Source organism: Caretta caretta, chromosome 21, assembly GCF_965140235.1.
Source record: "Caretta caretta isolate rCarCar2 chromosome 21, rCarCar1.hap1, whole genome shotgun sequence".
Taxonomy (NCBI): domain Eukaryota; kingdom Metazoa; phylum Chordata; order Testudines; family Cheloniidae; genus Caretta; species Caretta caretta.
This window is the reverse complement of record NC_134226.1, coordinates 6958919-6982889: the sequence shown is the minus strand read 5'-3', so window position 1 is coordinate 6982889 and position 23971 is coordinate 6958919. Positions and strand designations below refer to the sequence as shown.

The 23971-nt window shown below is 50.2% G+C and overlaps 1 protein-coding gene across 2 annotated transcripts in view; it reads left to right on the top strand.

Annotated features, from left to right (window-relative positions):
• Positions 1-23971, top strand: part of CDK18 (cyclin dependent kinase 18) — an 85508-nt gene that overhangs the window by 18595 nt on the left and 42942 nt on the right. The window lies entirely within an intron of this gene.

Below are 23971 nucleotides of genomic sequence, written 5' to 3'. Positions count from 1 at the left end.
CTGACCTGGCATGGCAGTCTCACGGGAGAGATGAATAGCTTCGAAATCCAGGTATTAGAGAGAGTTTTGTGGAGCATAAACTGGCAGAGATTCAGCCGCTTTCATAGGGGGCTAGGGTCAAAATGTGATGCTGTTTGGAAAGGTCCACTCCAGTCTGGAAGATGCAGAGAGCGTACTAGCCCTTTGTGCTGCTGGGGGGTTTGTTTGGGGTTTATAAAATTTATAGCTGTGTTTATTGGGGGGAACCCTTTTCTGTGCCCTAAAAATGTTCTTTTCCATACCATGCATATTAGGGGAGGGGTGTGGAAATTGATCCTGAAGTGTCAGGCTTCCTGATCTCATGGGAATGGGAAACAGGTAACTCCAGCAGGACCTGTGGGGATGACAGAGCTTTACATCCCTGGGGCTCGAGGCACCTTACAAAGGATTCTGTCTCCTAAATGCCCAGGATTCTGGCATCCAAGGATCACAAAGTACTTTACATACACCAGCTCCCACAGTCCCTGTGTACAGCAGGTTTGTCTTGTCGGTCACCATTTTACTGAAGGGGAAAACTGAGGTGGCAAGAGAGGCTAAAGTGACTTGCTCAAGGCCACAAGCAAGTCAGTGGCAGCAGCATCCTGACACCCAGTCCTGTGCCTTCATAAGAATGGCCATACTGGGTCATATTCTGTCTTCTGATAATGGCCAATGCCATGTGCTTCGGAAGGAATTAACAGAACAGGTGGTCATGAAGTGATCTATCGCCCATCTCCCATTCCAACTTCTGGCAAACAGGCTAGGAACGCTTCAGAGCATGGTTTTGCATCCCTGCCCATCCTTTCTCCATAAAACCGTGCAACAGAACAAGCTCTTTTAAAGAAGAGTAACATTAGTGCAATGCTGCCCACATTGATTGTTGCTGAGGTCTCCCACATGTCTGCATCCATTGATCTGGCCAGTGGGTGGGGGTCGGGGGAGGGAGCTCAAGGCAAGATCTTTGATTCTGTGCCACTTCTTGCAACAGGTAGAGCTTTGCCTTGGTATGCCTGGCATAATTCCTTCTCTTGCTGCTGCTGTCGTGTACCAGTTGTCTGCCCACTCCTTTCCTCTACACCAGAGGTGGCTGCATTTTAGTGGCAGGTGAAAATAGATCATGTCTGAATACTGATCTGTGAGGTACAAGATCTCTGTCTCCTTACATGCATCCCACTAGTAATGGTTTTAATATGAGAAACGACAGATATTTCATCCCCAGTGTGCTGGTTGTTTCAGAGTAAGCTGATCCCAGCTGAGATGGAGTCTCAGCCCCGCACGGTGTCTTAATGGTCACGCACAGTTAATTAGCTGGATGTAGAGGTGCTCAGACTCTGCTGTGCTAGATGGCTCTCCTAGCCTTCCACAGCAGCAGCTGCCTACCGACTGCTTTCCTGCTAGCCAGGGCCAGCTGAAAGGTCCCTTAATCGGCTTGCGAATCTATGGCGATGGTCTCGTGCGTGCTGGGGGCAGAATACAAAGGCTGGGATGTAATCGGGTGACAGGATCAGGATCAGGGATCACCGCTGGGTAGATCCCAGAGAGGATTACGTTTGTGGACAGTAACTACCAAAGCTGTTTGTGTGTGTAAATCGTACTCCCCTCCCCCCCAAGAACATGCTGCATTTACATAGGGCTTATTGTCACTCAGTGGCCCCAAAGCCCCTCACAGAGTTTGGAATATGTTTTAGGGTTTTTCAGGTTGCGAGGCACTATGGAAATGGAAGGTTGTTGTCATTATGAGTCAATATGGGTCTTGGACCAATGTAACACTAAACTTTGGGTTTCTGTGTGTATGGGCTCCTGATTCTGTCCTTCTCTGTGTCCCATTATCGCTGGTGTTATTTGTATTATTGTAGCACTTTGAGGACCCAGCTTTGATCAGGACCTCATTGTGTCAGGTCCTGTCCATACAGGTAGTAAGAGACAATCCTTGCCCTAAAGAGCTTGCAATCGAAATAGACAAAGGGTGGGAGGGAAACTGAGTCACAGAGCTGAGAAGAGACTTACCAATGGTCACTCTGCAGGTCAGTGACAGAGCCACGTCACTCAATGGTTGACTCCTGCCCCCCTAGAAGTCAGTAGCAAAACTCCTCTTGACTTCCATGGGGCCAAGATTTCACCTCAGGTCTCCTGAGTCACAGTCGAGTGCTATATCTGCTCAACTATGCTGCCACCACGACGATAGCTAAGAGCTCAAGACCCATCTACTTAATGGCAGCAAATTAAACTTGTAATTTAAACAGTTCCAAGAAATAAATGAATACAAAACCGAATGCACTTGTTGGGACCTTGGATGAGATCGGTATGTTCACCATAGCTGAGATTCTCATATTATTATAAGCCCATTCTGGGCCAGATCATCAGCTGGTGAGAAACGACAGGGCTCTGTTGGTTTGAAAGGGGCTATGCTGACTTCCGTCAGCTGAGACTCCGACCCAATAATCCCCTGAAAATAAGGAGCGTGCCGGGGACATGCTGACAGAACCACCTTCGCTACCGCTCATCAAGAGCCCTGGTAGACTAGCAGACAATACGAGTATTGAATAGGCTACAGCCACTTGTGTGCGACAGGACCGTCTGTACTGGGCAAACGGGCTATTAATGGCCTATTGTCCAGCTGGCCAAACACGAGATACAGTCTCTCAGGTTAACCCCAGCCAAAGAATAAGCTCCTAGTGGTTTTTGGTTGCCGAAATAATGACTGTCATTTTAGTGCCTTCACTCAGAGCCATCAAGCGTTGCAAGGCTGTGACAGAGGGCCCTAGTGTGAAGTGCTGACTACACTGCCCGGGGCTGCTGGCCATAGAGAGACAGAGATACAAAGGAAATACAAGCCTCCTTTGTGTGATCCTGTTACTGGGCTCATTGTCAGGACTTAGGGGAACCGGGATGGAACTGCCTATCCAGCAAAACAGCTCTCCTGCCCGTGTGCAGCAGTGTGCCAAGTGCAGGTTCATGGCAGCCGGAGGCTGGACCTGGAGGAAGCTTTCCGTAAAGCTTGCCTGGTGAGTCCTGGCAAGGTCTCTGTGGGTGCTTTGGACACTGGGTTTGAATATGGCTTCCGTCGCTTTGGTTCGCGTGCATCACCATTTGTGCTTCACCAGGACCCCACCGGGTTACCTCGTTGTCTTCACGGGTCCCGTGAATGAGGATTGTTGTCAGGGGGGTTGAGCACAGGCGTGGGATCAAAACCTCAGTGCGCGAGGTGCTGTACGTGCGCAGAGCAACTGAGAGTCCCTGCCCCACCGAGCTGACAATCAAAAGAAAGACAGACGAAAGATGGGAGAAGGGAAGCTTTATCCTCCCTGGTTTACAGATGGGGAAACTGAGGCACAGCGAGAGTAAGTAAGAGGTGGGAACTGAACCCACCACTTCCTCTCTAACCAGGGCCTGGGGATGTGGAAGCTCAGGGAGTTCTCTGTTCCAGAAATGGGCTGAAGACCATTGCAAATGTGCTGCTGTTGCTGAAGCCAATGTGAGGGAAAAACTGCAGCCCAGGAAGTTGAGTCAGTTCCTCAAGGAGCAAAGTTCTTCTTTCAAGCAAGTGCTTGATGCAAACAACCTGCCCTGGGATCAGGGCTCCTGCTCTTTCCTGCGGGACTCCCGTAGATTAATAGGAGTTGATTGCACGCCCCTCCTTGCAGGAGCATGATCTCCTGGCAGGGGTCTTTGTTTCCTGCGTAGGAGTGAAATGTCAGGCAAAGCTCAGCAGCAGGAGAACTGCATGTCATGCAGGACCGTGGCCTTGTTCTCTCCCCTCATCACTCACGCTTCCTGGAGAGCAATCGGCACAGACAGCTGCATGGGAAGGCAAGGCGGGGTGGGGGGGCTTCCTAGGTCTCCAGCGGGGCTGGATTGAATGAGTTTCCTGTGAGTAAACAGGGTCATTAGGAACCAGGGGTGGGAGGAGGGATTTTAGCCAAGAGGATGAGACCCTTAGATCTCTGTCGATCGGGTGCTGCCGAATCTGTTGTGGAAATAGCTGTGCAGTGTGCCTGCCTCATCACCGGTGGGCAGACTTAGTAATAAAGGCCCAGGGCCGGTGGCTTACATGGCGTGAGCTGGCTGAATGATAATGCCTATTTCTGACCTAGAGCATTTCATCAGTAGCTCTCAAAGCACTTCACAATCGTTTAGCGTGTTTATCCGCACCGCGCCCCCATGAGGTAGGGCAGGGCTCTTAGCCCTCGTTTTTATAGATGGGGACCTGAGACACAGAGAGGCCAAGGTCACACAGTAATTGCACGGCAGTAGCTGGGAATTGCACCTGGGTCTCCACATCCTAAGCCAGTGACCTAACCACTGTTAACTATTACCACTCAAGAAGGAGATCTTGGAGTCATTGTGGAGAGTTCTCGGAAAACATCCGCTCCACCTGCAGCGGCAGGTCAAAAAAGTGAACAGAATGTTGGGAATCATTAAGAAAGGGATAAATAAAAACACAGCAAATATCATCTTGCCTTCCTAGAAATCCATGGTACACCCACATCTAGAATACTGCGTGCAGATGTGGTCGCCCCATCTCCAAAAAGATATATTGGAATTGGAAAAGGTTCAGAAAAGGGCAACAAAAATTATTAAAGGTATGGAACGGCTTCCATATGAGGAGAGATTAATAAGACTGGGACTTTTCAGCTTGGAAAAGAAACGACTAAGGGGGGATATCATAGAGGTCTAGAAAATCATGACTGCTGTGGAGAAAGTAAATAAGTGTTATTTACTCCTTCTCATAACACAAGAATGGTCACCAAATGAAACCAATAGGCAGCAGGTTTAAAACAAACAAAAGGAAGTATTTTTTCACACAACACACAGTCAACCTGTGGAACTCCTTGCCAGAGGATGTTGTGAAGGCCAAGACTGTAGTTCCGAAAAGAACTAGATAAATTCATGGAGGATAGGTCCATCAATGGCTATTAGCCAGGATGGGCAGGGATGGTGTCCCTAGCCTCTGTTCGCCTGACAGGGGATGGATCACTTGATAATTACCTGTTCTGTTCATTCCCTCTGTGGCACCTGGCATTGGCCACTGTCGGAGGACAGGATACTGGGCTAGATGGACCTTTGGTCTGGCGCAGTTTGGCTGTTCTTATGGACCATCCTTCCCCTCCATTTTCTGCGTAAGGTGGGACATGAACTGGTGTTGGCAGAGTCAGGTTCCAAGGACCACTGCTTATCCTCCGGAGCAACCTCCCAGGCTGTTGAGGGGGATGTGCCACCTTGTGGATAGGCCCCAGACTTGAGATTCCCATGTGTTTGGATGAGACACTGTGAAATCCCCATGCACACTTAATTTTCATCGAAGGATGTTCTGGTTATTTCAGTCCCATCTGCTAACTAGATTTAATCTCCCTTCTGCTCCCATTCCTCTAGCCACACCCACTTCCTCCACCACACCCCCATCATGATTCACCCCATCTGCTAGTGCAACACGGCAGGCTAGTGGTAGCTTTCGAAGTGACCCTTGATCTGAGCAATCTCAGCTTTGAAAAAGTTCAAGTCCTGGCTTGGTCTCTTTCACTGAGTGCATGGCAGTGCTCTGGGTTCCCACTCACGTCTGGGTGCTGTTCCCAATTTCCTGCTGCCCTGCATCATGGGCAGTCATTTACACCAGTGCCTGTGGGTGTAAAACTCTACCATGTTTTCACACTCACTTTGCACTGATGTTCATGACCAGCTATAATGCAGTCAATGTTCTAGGGCCTAGGCTTGTCTCTTCCTCTATACCCGATCCTGGAAAGTTACGTTCAAGGAATGTGCTTGCTGTCTGTCCCTAGTGTTGGATTCCTGAGGGCATGAGGAATGACATGGCCAATGGAGGGACCACAGCTCTTCAATATGAGCCCTCCTGCTCAGAAACTGCCTGCCTCTATCAATCTAAACTAATCTCTCCAGGCATTTGATCGTGCTTGTCGCTGTAGTTTCTGAGCATGTTATTGGAATGTTATTAGAATACTGTGTAAGATGCATCTGTTCAACCTGGCTTTTTAGCCGGCAGGAGATGTACCGTTGGCTGGGGGAAGAAGGGGCTTGTTAATTTGGCAGATTTATTGTCGGTATGGGTGGGGGTGAAAGGCAGGAAGTGGTGCAGTTTGTGGTCATGGGTTGAAATTCGGTGCCGCCCCTCATGGAGCCAAAGGGATTTGCAGTCTTTGCTCCCTCAGGATTCTCAGCCACCCCAGGGAGTCAAAATCACCACCAGCATAAATTAGAGCAGCCACAGGGGTGTTCTAATTTATCTCAGCCTCCCAAGAATATCCCAGAGACTCTGCAGTGGTATGTGCCAACTCCTCCCCCCATCCCCATCCTGGCAGACCTCCTGTAAGGGGCCCAGTGTAGGGCTGTGCTGGGGAAATTCAGAACGGTGTCTGCTTAGAAGGAATTCTCCCCTAACCCTTCGCGTTACAATGCCAGAGTGAGGGATGGGGCTGGGGCAAGGGATGGAATCTGTCCCACAATGGGTATGCGACACCCTCTGCAGCTGCTTCTCAGCAAGGATAGAACCCTAAACCTCCAGCACCAAGGCACAGGCCTCTCCTATTTGAGCTTAAAGAGTAACTGCAACAGCTAGTAGCAGTAGTAGGCTGTTATCTGGTGTATTGTCCAGCCATTAGAAGGGGACACCACACACTTATCCCGTGTGTTACATCGATTAGCTTTTGTTCAGTTTGATGCCCATGTCTCCATAGGGATAGGCACCTAATCAACCAGTGCCTTGATTCATTATTTACTTAGCCCTGAAAGCGTATGCGGTCCTGTGCAGTGGGCATGTTTGCCAAGCAAATAAGAACCTCCGCTCTGAAAAGTCTCCAACGCCAACAATAACGAGTCAATGCTACCTAATAACTGTGAGCATAAAAAATAAATACTGAACCACAAGGCTTGCTGGAATGGAAAGGGGACAGTTGCGCATAGTGATGGCAAGTTACTTTTTGGCAGCCCTCTGGAATATCTGTCTCTTGAATTCCACAGCAGTACGTCAGAGAGTTTTTCTGGGTTGAATACAAGAGAGATTCGTCTGGCTAATTACAGCCCAAGTGTCTGTTGAAATAGTTTGCTGTGAAATATTGAGCAAGAGGTATTGCTAGTGCATCTACTATAGCTTTAGTAAGCAGCTAAGTATCTGGTCATCAGTCCATGTAATTCGCGTTCTTGCCTGGATTTAGATTTGGATTCTGTCGACAGTTTTATCCAAGTATTTTCTATTTGACTGTTACAGTAAATGCAGATCATTCACATCACTCGTTTTCATTTTGTCTGCTGGGGCCTAAGTTTCCCATTGCCATTTCAGTGGGATTCTTCACTTCCTGTCCTAAAGTGCTGTGTGATGCTAATCAGCTGACTCTTTCCATCCCAGGGGTGGCTGCCTTTCAGTGATGGTTGTCATAATTCACTTTGTGCTTTGGGATCTTTTGAGCTCAAAGGCATAATAATTGTAATAATATAATACCTAGCTCTTGTATAGCACTTTTCATCAGTAGACCTCAGGATACTTTATAAAGGAGAGGAGTCATTATCATCTCCATTTTTCACAGTTGGGGAAACTGAGGCACAGGGAGTGACGTCACTTGCCCAAGGTCACCAAGCCAGTCCATGGCAGAGCTGGAAATAGAGCCCAGGTCTTCCGAGTCCCAGTCCAGTGCTTTACCCACTAGACCACACTGCCAGCCCCTGTAAAAGAGTTGTATGAACCCATTGCCCACTTGGTATTATTGTTTTGCTTCTGTAGAGGTGGCATTGAAAGGTCTAAAGTGCATTGACAGAGCCAATACACGCTTCTATTTCCTCTCGCAGCAGCAGCCAAAAGTCATTTAATACAAGACAAGGCCACTAGCTGTCATTATTTTGAAATCCATTCTGTGGGAGACTGGGCTCTCTCTGGCTCATTAATGGGGTCTGCTCCTTGTAGTTACACCAGTGTATGCCACATCTCAGAAGAAACCCAGACAAAATTACCCCCTCCCCAATCCAAGAGACCACAGATGCTATCGCCTTCAGTGACGTTGCCAGTCATCTGCAGGTTACCAGGGGCCAGCTGAGAATGCAACCCCAGTGACTTCTTCATCAGCTGATTCCAAAAAGCCTTTGTCACTTCTGCTGGGTGAGGAACACCCACAGCCACGGTGCCCTTAGGCTAGTCTGTCTTGTTCAGTGGTTCTGTTTTCCCCATAGCAATAGTTCCTTCCAGCTACTCAGCGCTTGAACCTGCTGCTCCCAAAGGTTTAATTAAGGGAGTGTCTCCTCTCCACCTTCTTGATCAAAGCAGTGAGGAGAGGGTCTGATGCAAGAAGTGATGGAGCTCTATATTGAAGATACCCTAGCTAGGGAGGTAGAGACTAACGCCAACATTTCCCAGAGTGGCCACTAATCTAGGGTGCTTTGGTTTTTGGATACTGAACTTGAGACACAGGGGACCAGATTTTCAGAAGTATCCACCACCCATTGCAACACTTCTGGCCGGGTTGGGTGAAGAGCTCTTTTGAAAACGCGTCCCCGAGTGCCGGATGTTCAGACTGCTGAGGAGCACCTGCCCCACCCACTGACTTCTTCCATCTGCAGGTGCTCAGGACCTCTGCAAAATCAGACCTAAAAATAGAGGCACCCTTTTGCCTTTGACAATTTGGCCATGGGTGCCTCAAATCAAGCACCCGAAGGTTAGTGGAAACTTTTGAAAGTTTGGGCTGAAGCTGCTTTGTTGAAGTGAAATGTCTGAAACCGAAACTCTCCAGAGTTAGGCTTTGACCCAATCATTGATGCAGCAGTCCTGGATCAACTCCCTAGTGTAGACGTGATTCCCACCAGTGCGACGTTGTTTACACTGGTGCAAGTTACCCTGGCTTGAAACTGGGGTATGCTGCACTGATGTTAGTCACTCGGCTCCCTGGGTAAGTCATATCTACGCTGAGGGTTGCCCTGGTACAGCTAAAAACCCAGTGCAGAGCCTTAGAAACAATCAGGTAATGCATTTGGGCTGAAACTTGACCGCGTCAGTGATATTTTGCCCCAGCTAGGCAGGACTGATCACGACAGGGTGGAGGCATCGCAGTTTTAATGCAGCTCGTGACCATACAGTACAAAGTAGGATGAATTATTGTTTCGGAGAAATGGGGGGGAACAATAACCGTCCCATAAATTACAGCCTGTGGACATTTTAATGTGAACTCCTTCATCACATGTCTGATCTTGATTTCGTTGGAAGAAGCAGCCCGTGTTACACAGTGCACAAAGCCATAAAGATAATGAACACCGAATAGTCCAGGCACATAGCAGGAGCGGTAACTAACAATATCCTTGTGATTTCTTTGCAGCTATTTTTACCCCCAACCCACTTCCTCTCTGAGCAGGTTTATATTTAGTAGCTTATAGCAGCTAATGCTCTGGTAGGTGGCAATGAGAGGAAGAGAGATTCTGACTGCAATTTATGCAGCTCAGGATTTTCTCAGCACTCAGAAGTTGGTTTCTGTTAAGTCATTGGTTACTTGCATTCATTTTGGGAGTGAGTGGGGGAAGGGGCACACCTTTTCTCCATTCTCAGTTTCGCCATTTCAGATTTAATATCTTTTTATTCCCTGACTCTTCCTTGTTTCTCTACCTCTGGAATCCAGGCTCCTTCATAGTGCCCCCTTCTGGCAATGGCACAATATAGAATTGTAATAGTGAAGGGAAAAGAAAAGGGCTCTGAAGTGATGTCAACTATCATGCTTCAGGGTACAAGCCAACCTCTATCTGATGATGGTCAGGAAGAAATTTTCCCTTGTGGGCAGATTAACTGAAGGGTTTCTTGCACCTTCATCTGAGCTTGTGGGACTGAGTGTCTGGCACATTCATCTGAATATCTGATGCTGGACTAGATGGGCTAATGGTCTGATCCAGTGTAGTACTTCTGCTGTCCTTTTGTCATGGCAGGCCTGGTGGCGGTTGATGCAACAGCCCATGTGGTTCTTCAGCCTCCAGGAGAAACAGGAGCTTATCCAGGGCCAGGCACCCTTTTCCATGAAAGGGGTCAGGTACCACAGACAGCACGTGCTGAGTTCCTGCACCATTAGGTGTGGAAGGTTGGGCCCATTGCCTGACCACCCGGTCTAACAGTGGCTCTGCAACATTCTGCATTCTTTCATGGACCCATTTCACCTCCCAACAAACACCCCCATGGCTTGGTTCTCAAAAAACTTCTGTTCTGTGCATCACAAGGAGGGGCTCTGGAGACCTCTACTGCCCCTCAGGGCCCAGTCTGAGAACCACTGCCTTGCTCCATTCCCTGTCCGGGGTACTAAGCACCAAGATTGGGCAACAGCAGCAGGGTTGTGTTATTGCCTGCAGTGAGCTCATTCTGCCACAACCCGGGGTCACCCAACGAAATTCATAAGGCAGTAGGTTTAAAACAAACTAAAAGAAGTATTTCTTCACACCATGCATAGTCAACCTGTGGAACTCATTGATAGGGGATGTTATGAAGGCCAAAAATAATTGGGTTCAAAAGAGAATTAGCTAGATTCATGGAGGCTAGATCCATCGATGGCCATTAGCTAAGATGGTCAGGGACACGACTCCGTGCTCTGTGTGTCCCTAAACCTCTGACTGCCAGCAGCTGGGACTGGACGGATCACTCAACAACTGCCCTGTTCTGTTCATTCCCTCTGAAGCATCTGACACTGGCTACTGTCAGAAGACAGGATACTGTTGACAGGGTACCATTGGTCTGGCTCAGTATGGCCATTCTTATGTTCATTCTTAACCCAAAAGACTAGCTTACGTGGCCAGATAATAGCATCATGACCAGCTGTTGTGTCCTGGTTCCTAAAAGAATGGCCCCCTGGCAGCTGGTGCTTCGGGGCTGGCTCTGCCATCATGTGAGCAAATCTGAGCTCTGAGGGCTGTAGGAAATCCTGTCTTGGAGGGAGGGCGGTCCTTGTGAACGTGGCACCAGGCAGCCCAAGGTCATCTGCTGTGCCTTCACCGTAATAATAAATTTGCTAGGCTGGGCTAAATAATCAGTCCCTAAAACCACTGCTTTATAGGGGCTCTCTGATTGCCCCTTGCTTGTGCATTGGACTCTGGCCTCCTTAGAGGCCTGTCTGCATGGTAAAGGGCCATACTTGTTTTTGCCAGCTGTCACTGTGGTGCTAGTCTTGAGCGTTGCCACAGATGCAGATTCCTTCCGTGCTTCACCAGATCAAACAAGTTCCTGGGCCTCGTGTCTGTGCGGCCCTTGACGTAATTCCCCGAGCCATACCACCTCTGCACCTCCCCCGGCCTCATTCCCTACTGCCGGCATCATCCAAGACCAGATTCCAGAGTAGCTCATTGCTGGCAGCGAAGCAGAATGAGCGTGGAGAGCTTTCCTCCCGATGCCACTGGGAAGAACAAATAAGCTTGACAAATATGCTGCTGAAGTCCCAGAACGGAGATTCCACTCAGAGCCTGGGATCTGCTCTCTTACATCCTTCCTGAGCAAGGGAGACTTTGTCTTGTGGTTAAGGCACTAGACTGGGATTCAGGAGATCAGTGGTCAGTTCCCTGTTCTGCCACAGACTGCCTGTGTGACCTTGGACAAATCACTTCATCTCTGTGTGCCATAGTGTCCCAGCTGTGAAATGGGGATAATAAGCCTCACCTTCTCCTGCCTTTTGTGTGCCTGGTCTATAGACTGTAAACTCTTCTACCCATGGGCTGCCTCTCACTATGGGTATGCCTACCCTGCAGTTACAGGGTGTCCATTGAAGCGTGAGTAGCTATACCCGAGCTAGCTTTAATCTAGCTAGCTCTGGCCCAGAGCAGTGGTGCAGTGGCAGCATGCACTCTGCGCAGGCTGTACAAGCCCATCTGGAAGCTGAGTAATTACTTGTACTGTTTAGCCGGTGCTGAAACTCATTCTGCTGCAGTTTCTTGGCGCCAGTACCCAAGCTCACTAGAGTAAGGGTATGTCTACACTACGGAATAAGGTCGAATTTATAGAAGTCGGTTTTTTAGAAATCGGTTTTATAAATTCGAGTGTGTGTGTCCCCACAGTAAATGCTCTAAGTGCATTAAGTGCATTAACTCGGCGGAGCGCTTCCACAGTACCGAGGCAAGCGTCGACTTCCGGAGCGTTGCACTGTGGGTAGCTATCCCACAGTTCCCGCAGTCTCCGCTGCCCATTGGAATTCTGGGTTGAGATCCCAATGCCTGATGGGGCTAAAACATTGTCGCGGGTGGTTCTGGGTACATATCGTCAGCCTCCCGTTCCCTCCCTCCCCCCGTGAAAGCAAGGGCAGACAATCATTTCGCGCCTTTTTTCCTGAGTTACCTGTGCAGACGCCATACCATGGCAAGCATGGAGCCCGCTCAGGTAACCGTCACCCTATGTCTCCTGGGTGCTGGCAGACGCGGTACGGCATTGCTACACAGTAGCAGCAACCCCTTGCCTTGTGGCAGCAGACGGTACAGTACGACTGGTAGCCGTCATCGTCATGTCTGAGGTGCTCCTGGTCGCCTCTGTGAGGTCGATCAGGAGCGCCTGGGCAGACATGGGCACAGGGACTAAATTTGGAGTGACTTGACCAGGTCATTCTCTTTAGTCCTGCAGTCAGTCCTATTGAACCGTCTTATGGTGAGCGGGCAGGCGATACGGACTGCTAGCAGTCGTGCTGTACCATCTTCTGCCGAGCAGTCATGAGATGTGGATGGCATGCAGTCCGTCTGCTGCCAGCCAAAGATGTAAAAGATAGATGGAGTGGGTCAAAACAAGAAATAGACCAGATTTGTTTTGTACTCATTTGCTTCCCCCCCCTCCCCTGTCTAGGGGACTCATTCTTCTAGATCACACTGCAGTCAAGGTGCAGCGAGGTAAATCTAGCCATGTATCAATCAGAGGCCAGGCTAACCTTCTTGCTCCAATAAGGACAATAACTTAGGTGCACCATTTCTTATTGGAACCCTCTGTGAAGTCCTGCCTGAAATACTCCTTGATGTAAAGCCACCCCCTTTGTTGATTTTAGCTCCCTGAAGCCAACCCTGTAAGCGCCCCTCCCAGCGTCAGAGCAATGGCAAACAATCGGGCATCTGAGAGTGCTGTCCAGAGCAGTCACAATGGAGCGCTCTGATGGGGCTAAAACATTGTCGCGGGTGGTTCTGGGTACGTGTCGTCAGGCCCCCGTTCCCTCCCTCCCTCCGTGAAAGCAAGGGCAGACAATCATTTCGCGCCTTTTTTCCTGAGTTACCTGTGCAGACGCCATACCACAGCAAGCATGGAGCCCGCTCAGGTAACCGTCACCCTATGTCTCCTGGGTGCTGGCAGACGCGGTACGGCTTTGCTGCACAGTAGCAGCAACCCCTTGCCTTCTGGCAGCAGACGGTGCAATACGACTGGTAGTCGTCCTCATCGTGTCCGAGGTGCTCCTGGCCGCGTCGGCTGGGAGCGCCTGGGCAGACATGGGCGCAGGGACTAAATTTGGAGTGACTTGACCAGGTCATTCTCTTTAGTCCTGCAGTCAGTCCTATTGAACCATCTTATGGTGAGCAGGCAGGCGATACGGACTGCTAGCAGTCGTACTGTACCATCTTCTGCCAGGCAGGCAAGAGATGAGGATTGCTAGCAGTCGTATTGCACCATCTTCTGCCAGGCAGGCAAGAGATGGGGATGGCTAGCAGGCGTACTGTACCATCTTCTGCCAAGCAGCCATGAGATGTGGATGGCATGCAGTCCTTCTGCACCGTCTGCTGCCAGCCAAAGATGTAAAAGATAGATGGAGTGGGTCAAAACAAGAAATAGACCAGATTTGTTTTGTACTCATTTGCCTCCTCCCCTGTCTAGGGGACTCATTCCTCTAGGTCACACTGCAGTCACTCACAGAGAAGGTGCAGCGAGGTAAATCTAGCCATGTATCAATCAGAGGCCAGGCTAACCTCCTTGTTCCAATAACAACGATAACTTAGGTGCACCATTTCTTATTGGAACCCTCCGTGCAGTCCTGCCTGAAATACTCCTTGATGTACAGGCACCCCCTTTGTTGATTTTAGCTCCCTGAAGCCAACCCTGTAAGCCGTGTCGTCAGTCGCCCCTCCCTCCGTCAGAGCAACGGCAGACAATCGTTCCGCGCCTTTTTTCTGTGCGGACGCCATACCACGGCAAGCATGGAGCCCGCTCAGCTCACTTTGGCAATTAGGAGCACATTAACCACCACACGCATTATTCAGCAGTATATGCAGCACCAGAACCTGGCAACGCGATACCGGGCGAGGAGGCGACGTCAGCGCGGTCCCGTGAGTGATCAGGACATGGACACAGATTTCTCTGAAAGCATGGGCCCTGCCAATGCATGCATCATGGTGCTAATGGGGCAGGTTCATGCTGTGGAACGCCGATTCTGGGCTCGGGAAACAAGCACAGACTGGTGGGACCGCATAGTGTTGCAGGTCTGGGACGATTCCCAGTGGCTACGAAACTTTCGCATGCGTAAGGGCACTTTCATGGAACTTTGTGACTTGCTTTCCCCTGTCCTGAAGCGCATGAATACCAAGATGAGAGCAGCCCTCACAGTTGAGAAGCGAGTGGCGATAGCCCTGTGGAAGCTTGCAACGCCAGACAGCTACCGGTCAGTTGGGAATCAATTTGGAGTGGGCAAATCTACTGTGGGGGCTGCTGTGATGCAAGTAGCCCACGCAATCAAAGATCTGCTGATATCAAGGGTAGTGACCCTGGGAAATGTGCAGGTCATAGTGGATGGCTTTGCTGCAATGGGATTCCCTAACTGTGGTGGGGCTATAGATGGAACCCATATCCCTATCTTGGCACCGGAGCACCAAGCCGCCGAGTACATAAACCGCAAGGGGTACTTTTCAATAGTGCTGCAAGCTCTGGTGGATCACAAGGGACGTTTCACCAACATCAACGTGGGATGGCCGGGAAAGGTGCATGATGCTCGCATCTTCAGGAACTCTGGTCTGTTTCAAAAGCTGCAGGAAGGGACTTTATTCCCAGACCAGAAAATAACTGTTGGGGATGTTGAAATGCCTATATGTATCCTTGGGGACCCAGCCTACCCCTTAATGCCATGGCTCATGAAGCCGTACACAGGCAGCCTGGACAGTGGTCAGGAGCTGTTCAACTACAGGCTGAGCAAGTGCAGAATGGTGGTAGAATGTGCATTTGGACGTTTAAAGGCGCGCTGGCGCAGTTTATTGACTCGCTTAGACCTCAGCGAAACCAATATTCCCACTGTTATTACTGCTTGCTGTGTGCTCCACAATATCTGTGAGAGTAAGGGGGAGACGTTTATGGCGGGGTGGGAGGTTGAGGCAAATCGCCTGGCTGCTGGTTACGCGCAGCCAGACACCAGGGCGGTTAGAAGAGCACAGGAGGGCGCGGTACGCATCAGAGAAGCTTTGAAAAACAGTTTCATGACTGGCCAGGCTACGGTGTAAAAGTTCTGTTTGTTTCTCCTTGATGAACCCCCCCGCCCCTTGGTTCACTCTACTTCCCTGTAAGCTAACCACCCTCCCCTCCTCCCTTTAATCATTGCTTGCAGAGCCAATAAAGTCATTGCTGCTTCACAGTCATGCATTCGTTATTCATTCATCACACAAATAGGGGGATGACTACCAAGGTATCCCAGGAGGGGTGGTGGAGGAGGGAAGGAAAATGCCACACAGCACTTTAAGCACAGCACTTTAAAAGTTTACAACTTTAAAATTTATTGAATGACAGCCTTCTTTTTTTTGGGCAATCCTCTGTGGGGGAGTGGCTGGTTGGCCGGAGGCCTCCCCACCGTGTTCTTGGGCGTCTGGGTGTGGAGGCTATGGAACTTGGGGAGGAGGGCGGTTGGTTACAGAGGGGCTGCAGTGGCAGTCTGTGCTCCAGCTGCCTTTGCTGCAGCTCAACCATACACTGGAGCATACTGGTTTGGTCCTGCAGCAGCCTCAGCATTGAATCCTGCCTCCTCTCATCACGCTGCCGCCACCTTTGAGCTTCAGCCCTGTCTTCAGCCCGCCACTTACTCTCTTCAGCCCGCCACTTACTCTCTTCAGCCCTCCACCTCTCCTCCCGGTCATTTTGTGCTTTCCTGCACTCTGACATTATTTGCCTCCACGCATTCGTCTGTGCTCTGTCAGTGTGGGAGGACAGCATGAGCTCGGAGAACATTTCATCGCGAGTGCGTTTTTTTTTCTTTCTAAGCTTCACTAGCCTCTGGGAAGGAGAAGATCCTGTGATCATTGAAACACATGCAGCTGGTGGAGAAAAAAAAAGGGACAGCGGTATTTAAAAAGACACATTTTATAAAACAGTGGCTACACTCTTTCAGGGTAAACCTTGAAAGTTAACATTACATACATAGCACATGTGCTTTCGTTACAAGGTCGCATTTTGCCTCCTCCCACCGCGTGAACGGATTTTGGTTGAATGCCAGCAAACATACACTGCAATGCTTTGTTCTACAGTGATTCCCCAGTACGTGTTGCTGGCCTGGAGTGGTAAAGTGTCCTACCATGAAGGACGAAATAAGGCTGCCCTCCCCAGAAACCTTTTGCAAAGGCAGAACCGCAAATGCCAGGGCAAAGTAATCCTTTCACATGCTTGCTTTTAAACCATGTATAGCATTTTAAAAGGTACACTCACCAGAGGTCCCTTCTCCGCCTGCTGAGTCCAGGAGGCAGCCTTGGGTGGGTTCGGGGGGTACTGGCTCCAGGTCTAGGGTGAGAAACAGTTCCTGGCTGTCGGGAAAACCGGTTTCTCCGCTTGCTTGCTGTGAGCTATCTACAACCTCCTCCTCATCATCTTCTTCGTCCCCAAAACCTACTTCTGTATTGCCTCCATCTCCATTGAAGGAGTCAAACAACACGGCTGGGGTAGTGGTGGCTGAACCCCCTAAAATGGCATGCAGCTCATCATAGAAGCGGCATGTTTGGGGCTCTGACCCAGAGCGGCCGTTCGCCTCTCTGGTTTTCTGGTAGGCTTGCCTCAGCTCCTTCAGTTTCACGCGGCACTGCTTCGGGTCCCTGTTATGGCCTCTGTCCTTCATGCCCTGGGAGATTTTCAGAAAGGTTTTGGCATTTCGAAAACTGGAACGGAGTTCTGATAGCACGGATTCCTCTCCCCAAACAGCGATCAGATCCCGTACCTCCCGTTCAGTCCATGCTGGAGCTCTTTTGCGATTCTGGGACTCCATCATGGTCACCTCTGCTGATGAGCTCTGCATGGTCACCTGCAGCTTGCCACGCTGGCCAAACAGGAAATGAGATTCAAAAGTTCGCGGTTCTTTTCCTGTCTACCTGGCCAGTGCATCTGAGTTGAGAGCGCTGTCCAGAGCGGTCAGAATGGAGCACTCTGGGATAGCTCCCGGAGGCCAATACCATCGAATTGTGTCCACAGTACCCCAAATTCGAGCCGGCAAGGTCGATTTAAGCGCTAATCCACTTGTCAGGGGTGGAGTAAGGAAATCGATTTTAAGAGCCCTTTAAGTCGAAATAAAGGGCTTCATTGTGTGGACGGGTGCAGGTTTAAATCGATTTAACGCTGCTAAATTCGATCTAAAGTCCTAGTGTAGACCAGGGCTAAAGCTAGTTCAGGTATGTCTACTCGAGCTGTAATCACACCCTGTGATTGCAGTATCAGCCTACCCTATGTGTGTATAGAGCACACAGTATAAGGGGACCTCTGGGCACTATCGTAACACACATGAATAGCAGAACGGTGCTGTTCTAAGTGAGGCTAGGTTCTGGGCCCCATGCCAGGTCAGTGGTCAGAGGGTTTCAGGGATGATCTCTAATAATCAAAATTATTAACCAGGTTGAAAAAAAATAGGGCAGGAGTAGGATGGTTTAGAGGCTTGGTCAATGGACTATGGAGCTTTTCACTGCTGGGTTGCTATTGGGATCAGGCCCAGATCGGAGTTTGACTGTTATTTCCTTTCAGTGGGTCTCAGTCTGGTTCCTAGTGGATCGACTAGTGCACAACACACAGATCTGCTCTAGGAATGATTGTGGGGAAGTTCTCTGGCCTGTGTTCTACAGGAGGCCAGACTAGATCACAGTGTTCCCCTCTGGCCTTGGAATCTCGGGCCACAAAACTACCCCCATCATTGGCAATCTGAGCGGAGAGGCCAAGGAGCAAAGATGCTCAGAAATCAGTCTCTGTTCCACGGGAAACTCCAAAGTTTTGACATTTGTGTTCATGCTGAAAAGTCGGAATTTTTTCACAGCCTGGCAATTCTGAAAAATGTCAATTCAGAAACGTTGAAACTTTTAGTTTCAATAATGTTGACATGTTTCATTTTGAGAATGTCAATACGTTATAACATAAAAGAAAATATAGATCTGTAATCTGAAATATAATATGATTATAATATAAAAGTTGGAATGAAACGGGTCGAAACAAAATACTTTTACTTTATAAATGAAACGTTTCAATTATAAACAAAAGGAGAAAGTCAAAATGATTTGCTCTGACAGCTTCCCAGCTAAAATTTCATCAAAATGGAAATGTTCTTTCGACTAAACTTCATTTTCCCATAAAAAACTGGTTCATCAAAAACAATTTCGAGCAGTTTTGCCAACGAGAGGTTGAAGGAGGGTCAGAAATTGCTGAGCGTCCACTCTCGAAATCATACCCTTTTAAAATGTCTCCCATTGGGTGCCCAAGGGGGTCTGTCTACACTGAAATCAGAGGGGCGACTGCGGCATGTCTGGACACACCCCAGCTAGTTTTCATCCAGCTAGCTCCAGTAACAACAGCAGTGAAGCTGCAGCAGCGTGGGCTGTCCGCTCAGGTCCATTCCCAGGGTCCTGGGTGGGGTTGCACAGCCCGTGCCACTTCCTGTATCGCCACGGCTTCACTGCTGTGGGTATCCCAGCTAGCTAGACCACAGCGAGCTGGGGTACGTCTACACATCTCACGCGCTGAAGTCACACCTCTGACTGCAGCGTACACATACCCTAAGTCACTTCTGAAGCTCTCCAGGGTTGGGCTGAGGTAGACAGACTGGTGTTAGCGTGTTAACGATAGCAGTGTGGACAGTCTGGCTCAGGCCCTGAAGCCCGCCTGACCCCCTAGGCTTGAGAGCCTGATCCCCAGCTTGAACCAGAATATCCACACAGCTAGATCGAGCTCCGCTAGTACGGGTCTGTCTGCGGGCTGGGAGGCAGTGTAGACATATCGTAGACATACCATAGCGCACCGTAGTGTAGACATACCTTGTTAGACTTGGGGGAGTCTTGCACTATGCTTTTACCTGCTCTGCGAAATGAAGCGAGGACTGTCATTTTCAAGTGACATCTTTCAGGAGGATTTGAAGCAAAGTAATTGCAGTGTCTGGTGCTGCTAGTGTGTAATCTTCCTTAACACATCATTACCCATAATAATATGACAGTAATGATATCTGTTGTTCACATCGCGCTGTGGATGCCAAAGCACTTTACATGCTGTGTATTTGGCCCTAGCTACTGAGATGCAATCACCTCGGCAGCATCCAGCAGCAAAATGCGGCAGCTGTTTCACAGCATGCTATACAATCGTTTAGGACAGGAAGGGAAGAAGAAAACTGCAGTTAGTTCAAAGTGGGTGCAAGGGTGGAAGGAAGAATGTAATTGCCCATATTGGAATTGGGGTTAGAACCTCTTAGGGTCTACACTGGAGATGGAAAGTGTAATGTCCAGCTATGTAGACATACCCTCGTTAGCTCTGATCCAGCTAATGAAGAGTAGCTGCTCCAATGCGAGCTGCGGGAGGAGTTAGCCACCCAAGTATGTGCCTAGCATCTTGGACAGATACATACTCGGGGTAGCTAACCCCCATGCTGCTTATGCCCCCATGGCCACCTTTCTGTTTTTAGTGCACTAACTTGGTCAGAGCTAGCACGAGTATGTTTACATGAGCCAGAAGTTACCCTGCAGCTCAAAGTGTCAACATACCCTTAGTCTTTCAAAGAGTGCCAGGCCATCACATGGTCCGGAACCCTGCTTGCTGCCTCAGTTGAAAGACCGCTTCTCCTGCTGGGGTGTGGCTGAACATTACTTTGGAGAGAACACCTCCTATTCCGGCATGGATGCAGGGATGGATTTTCCCAAGAGTTCTCCCATCCGCTGTCTGTCGACTAGAGCCCCGGTCGATGCAGCCCAGCATGGGCACATGGCACAAAAGCCTGGTAGCTTCCCCCAGTGCTGCTTTAACAGCAGGAGTGAGTGTACAGAGCTGGAGTGAGATACATCGGATCCATTTAGGTCCATTGATGCACGTGACACGAATGGCACTGTCTAATGTGCTCAGGTTAGATCTTGCTTAGCTTGCGAGATGGAGCGAGATCTCAGCCTGATTCATCACTCAGGCCTTCAGAGGATAGTAAATATTGGTCACCACTCTGCCGGGGCTTATTAAATAGTGGGATTAAGAGGACGCCCCCTGCCTCCCCTGTTCCCAACCCCCCAAGCCACCCAGTTGTCTGCTGTGATCCCAAATGTGCTCGTGCTGTGGTCGGCCTTTTGTCTGTAGATGGAGAGGTTTGCTAGGCTGGGGGATGTGCGGAGAAGTGGGTTTGCAGGAAATCTGGGCGAGTGCAGCCTTAGCTAAGGCTAATTCCCGGGGTTCCCAGGCGCTGAATGTGAGAGATTGCATCAGCGTTGGGAGGCTGGGTCCGGGATCCGTGGGCACTGGTGCGACAGCGGCTGATGACCCTGCAGATGATCTGTTACGGTTTCAGATGCAAGCGTTTCAACCCAAGTGTGCTGGTTGCCACAGTGACACAATGCATTAGCTCCCTGGATGTGGTGTCTGATCCCATCAGTCTGGAATGTGATCACCGTTTGTTTGTGCTGATATCACAGGGGCGGCCGGGGAGGGAATGAGCTACCAGCAGACAGCAACACAGCAGACCCCTTCCCTCTTTGAAGATCCAGACGGGGTTGAGGTGTGGGGCAGAACCCCCTGAAGTAGCATTCAGTGAACTGGGAGCCAGCGGCTGATATGCCCTTTCATATTCCTTCTGTGCTGCAGGATGAGTGACTTTAAAGGAATGCAGTGCTCCTGAATGGCAGTCCCCTGCCAGGTACAAGGGCCTGGTGGAGGGGCAGCGCATCTGAGCCCAAGATATTCCTCCTTCCCCATCATTGGGGGGGGGTCCCTTTCAGGCCCCCACATTCCCTCAGCACAGCCACCACCCTTCCAATCAACATCAGGGCCAGGAGACAGGGCCCAAAGCAGTCAGAGACAAAGCACATGGAGGATCTGACTTCAGCCTCTTGTCCCACAGCCTACTAGGGCAGTGTGGGTGTGATATAGAGAGAGGTGCTAAGGTAGCAGGACCCTGATGTGGCTTTCCCTGCATCTCCCCCCCATCCCGTGGACTGGCAGCTGGCAAGAAAGACACAGAGCTGAGGCAGTCAGTCCCAGAGCTGCTACAGTCCCGCCCCCTGCTAGGGCACATGGCCGTGAGGGTCAGAGTGAAATAGCCACTGGGAAACAGGGAGGGAGCCCGATCAGTGGCTTTGCCTTCCAGTGCCTTGTGGCCAGCAGGGGGTAGCTGCCGAGTGCTGCTGAGCCATTGATTATTTCCCCCCTTCTTGTTAAACAACAGCCGCTACGTTTACTCCGCTGCTGTGCAAAAAAAGAAAAGAAAAAATAGCTTCTCTCGCAGTTGGAGGGTGGGCGGAGTGGGCACCGCCAGCTCTGGCTGGAGGCAGGAGGCAGGCTGTTCCGGGTCAGTGGGATTCTGTCCGGTCATTATGGTGAAGGGTTCATTGATTGGGCAGCAGCCTTCCCCCTCCTGCCAGCACACCTCATCGCTCCATCGCTTTCATGGACCATGCTGCAGCTGGACCATAGTAAAGCAAAGTACCTGCTCAGGGCTGGAAGAGTAGAGGGGCTGCACAGGAGGACTGGCAGAGTGGGGTGGGGGTGGCAGTGCTGGATTAATAGGGAGGTGCAGGTTGCCACTGAAAGGCATCAGCTGATTTCTGTCTGGGGAGAACCCAGGACTGGAATAGTGGGGGGGTGGGAGGTGCTATGGGTCAGGATTGAAGGGCATCAGCTGATCTCTGTGGGTGGGCAACCTGGGACTGGAATAGCTGGGGGCTGTCCAGGATTGAGGGGCTTTGGCAGAGCTGTGGGGGGAGTCCAGGACAGAAATGGCAGGGCGGGGGGCAGCAGGTCAGAAATAAGGGGCATTGGCAGAACTGTGCAGGGGTTTAGCTTTATGAGGTTTAGCTTAGGGCACAGCTGTTGTCCTGTCAGTTTCAGGAGCATTACCCTTTTCCTAAAACTATCACCCCAGACAATTACTGTAACCAGAATGCATCCCATCTGTTTTCAAACACCAAGGGCAGAATGTGAGCGGCTCCTCAGCCAGGCCCTGTCTGCATTGCTGAGCTGGGGCCCTGTCTGCATTGCTGAGCTGGGGCCCTGTCTGCATTGCTGAGGGACGGAAGCTGCAGCACCCAGTGCAGTTGCTTGTCAGCACTGGGAATTAAGAATGTTGCAGCCGTGCCCTGCACGCGTTCATTTAGCCAGCCAGAGAAACAATGAACTTCGCTCTTTGTCCCTTGGGGGTTTTCCTCATTTAAGGGTTTTATTCTTTAATCAGATCTCTGGCTAAGAGGATTTCCATGGCCGTACAGGATTTGAATTAGTCAAGAGACTGTAAATGAACGGTGAGCTCTCAGCACCTCACTTCTTCTACTCGATCTCAGGGGTCTCCTCCCAGTCAGAACCTCTGTCCTGTCTCCCTTTGGGAGTTCGCTGGTGCCCCAGAAAGTCTCTTTGGCAAAGGCAGAGTATAGAAACTGGAGAGACACCGGCCTGGAAGCTTAGAGGATTTTCCTTTTCTTCTCTGTGGGAGTTAGATCTTCTTTCTCTTTATATGCTCAGTCTTTCTTTCCTTCCTTTTCTCCCCCACACCAGAGCCTCACCCTTTCCAGCCAGGACTGGGAGTCCAAGCATGTTGCAGGCCAGAGCGAGACTACGTATTTATTTCGATATTTCTGTATTTAGGTGTCTAGAACACAGTCCCTGGGCACACATGATAATGAACAATGAAAAGGCAACCATCGGGGGCCTGTTAGACCACAGTTAACTAATGAAAACACAAGGGGCCTGGTTCCCTGACTTACAGTAAGGCCCCATATGCTGCTCTCACAACAGAAAGGGGCCTTGAAGCAGATGGAAGGCATACCCTGAGAATATCCTGTGTACTGGGGCCTCCCTGGCTGGTTTCACACTGGCCTCAGGGCTCTGTGCTGGCCTCCTCCCAGCACAGAGGACACACAAGGGGCGTAGCTGGAGTGCCCTGCATCTATGGCAATTTGCTTCCCAGGGCCCACAGGGAAGCTGAACATATAAAAGAGCAACCCCAAGGCTGCTTTAATTGTACACACAGGGAGCTGGGGCAGGCTCCTGCCCAACCCCAGAATACATGGGGCAAAATTGTGTCCCCACTGAAGCTAATGGTAAAACTCCCATTGACATCAATGGGGACAGGCTTCTCCTCTTGAGTTTTGGGTTCAAATGCACCTCAGGCTGTGAATGAAAACGAACATGGTCCTATTCCAGAGCCTGTGCTTGTCTCAAAGGGATCACACTCCTGACAGTCCCTGCTTAGGAGCACGTCATGGTAGGAGGGTTTGCGAAGTCCTGAATGCGCTTGTTAGATGCAGGAAAGAGTCTGGAGCCTTTCATCGCTAGGTCACAGGTTCGAATTCAGTCGAGGTTGGCGTCAATCGAGAGTTGTTACAGTCTGACAACTGTTTGATGATGGGCTACAGTGGAGAGCATTGCTAGGTGTCAGGCTGTTCCCTAATGAAGGGGTGTTCGTAGTGCAAACAATACCTTCGCTGACTCGTTCACTTGCTAAGGGGGAAAGAGTGTGACTGAGGTCGGCACGCTGCTGCCATGCCAGGGGGCGAGGGGAGGAGAACAGGCTATCATCTAGCACCTATTGCCTGCTTTGTCCAGTGCACTCCCTGTACAGCTCCGCGGGAATAAACCCGGCAA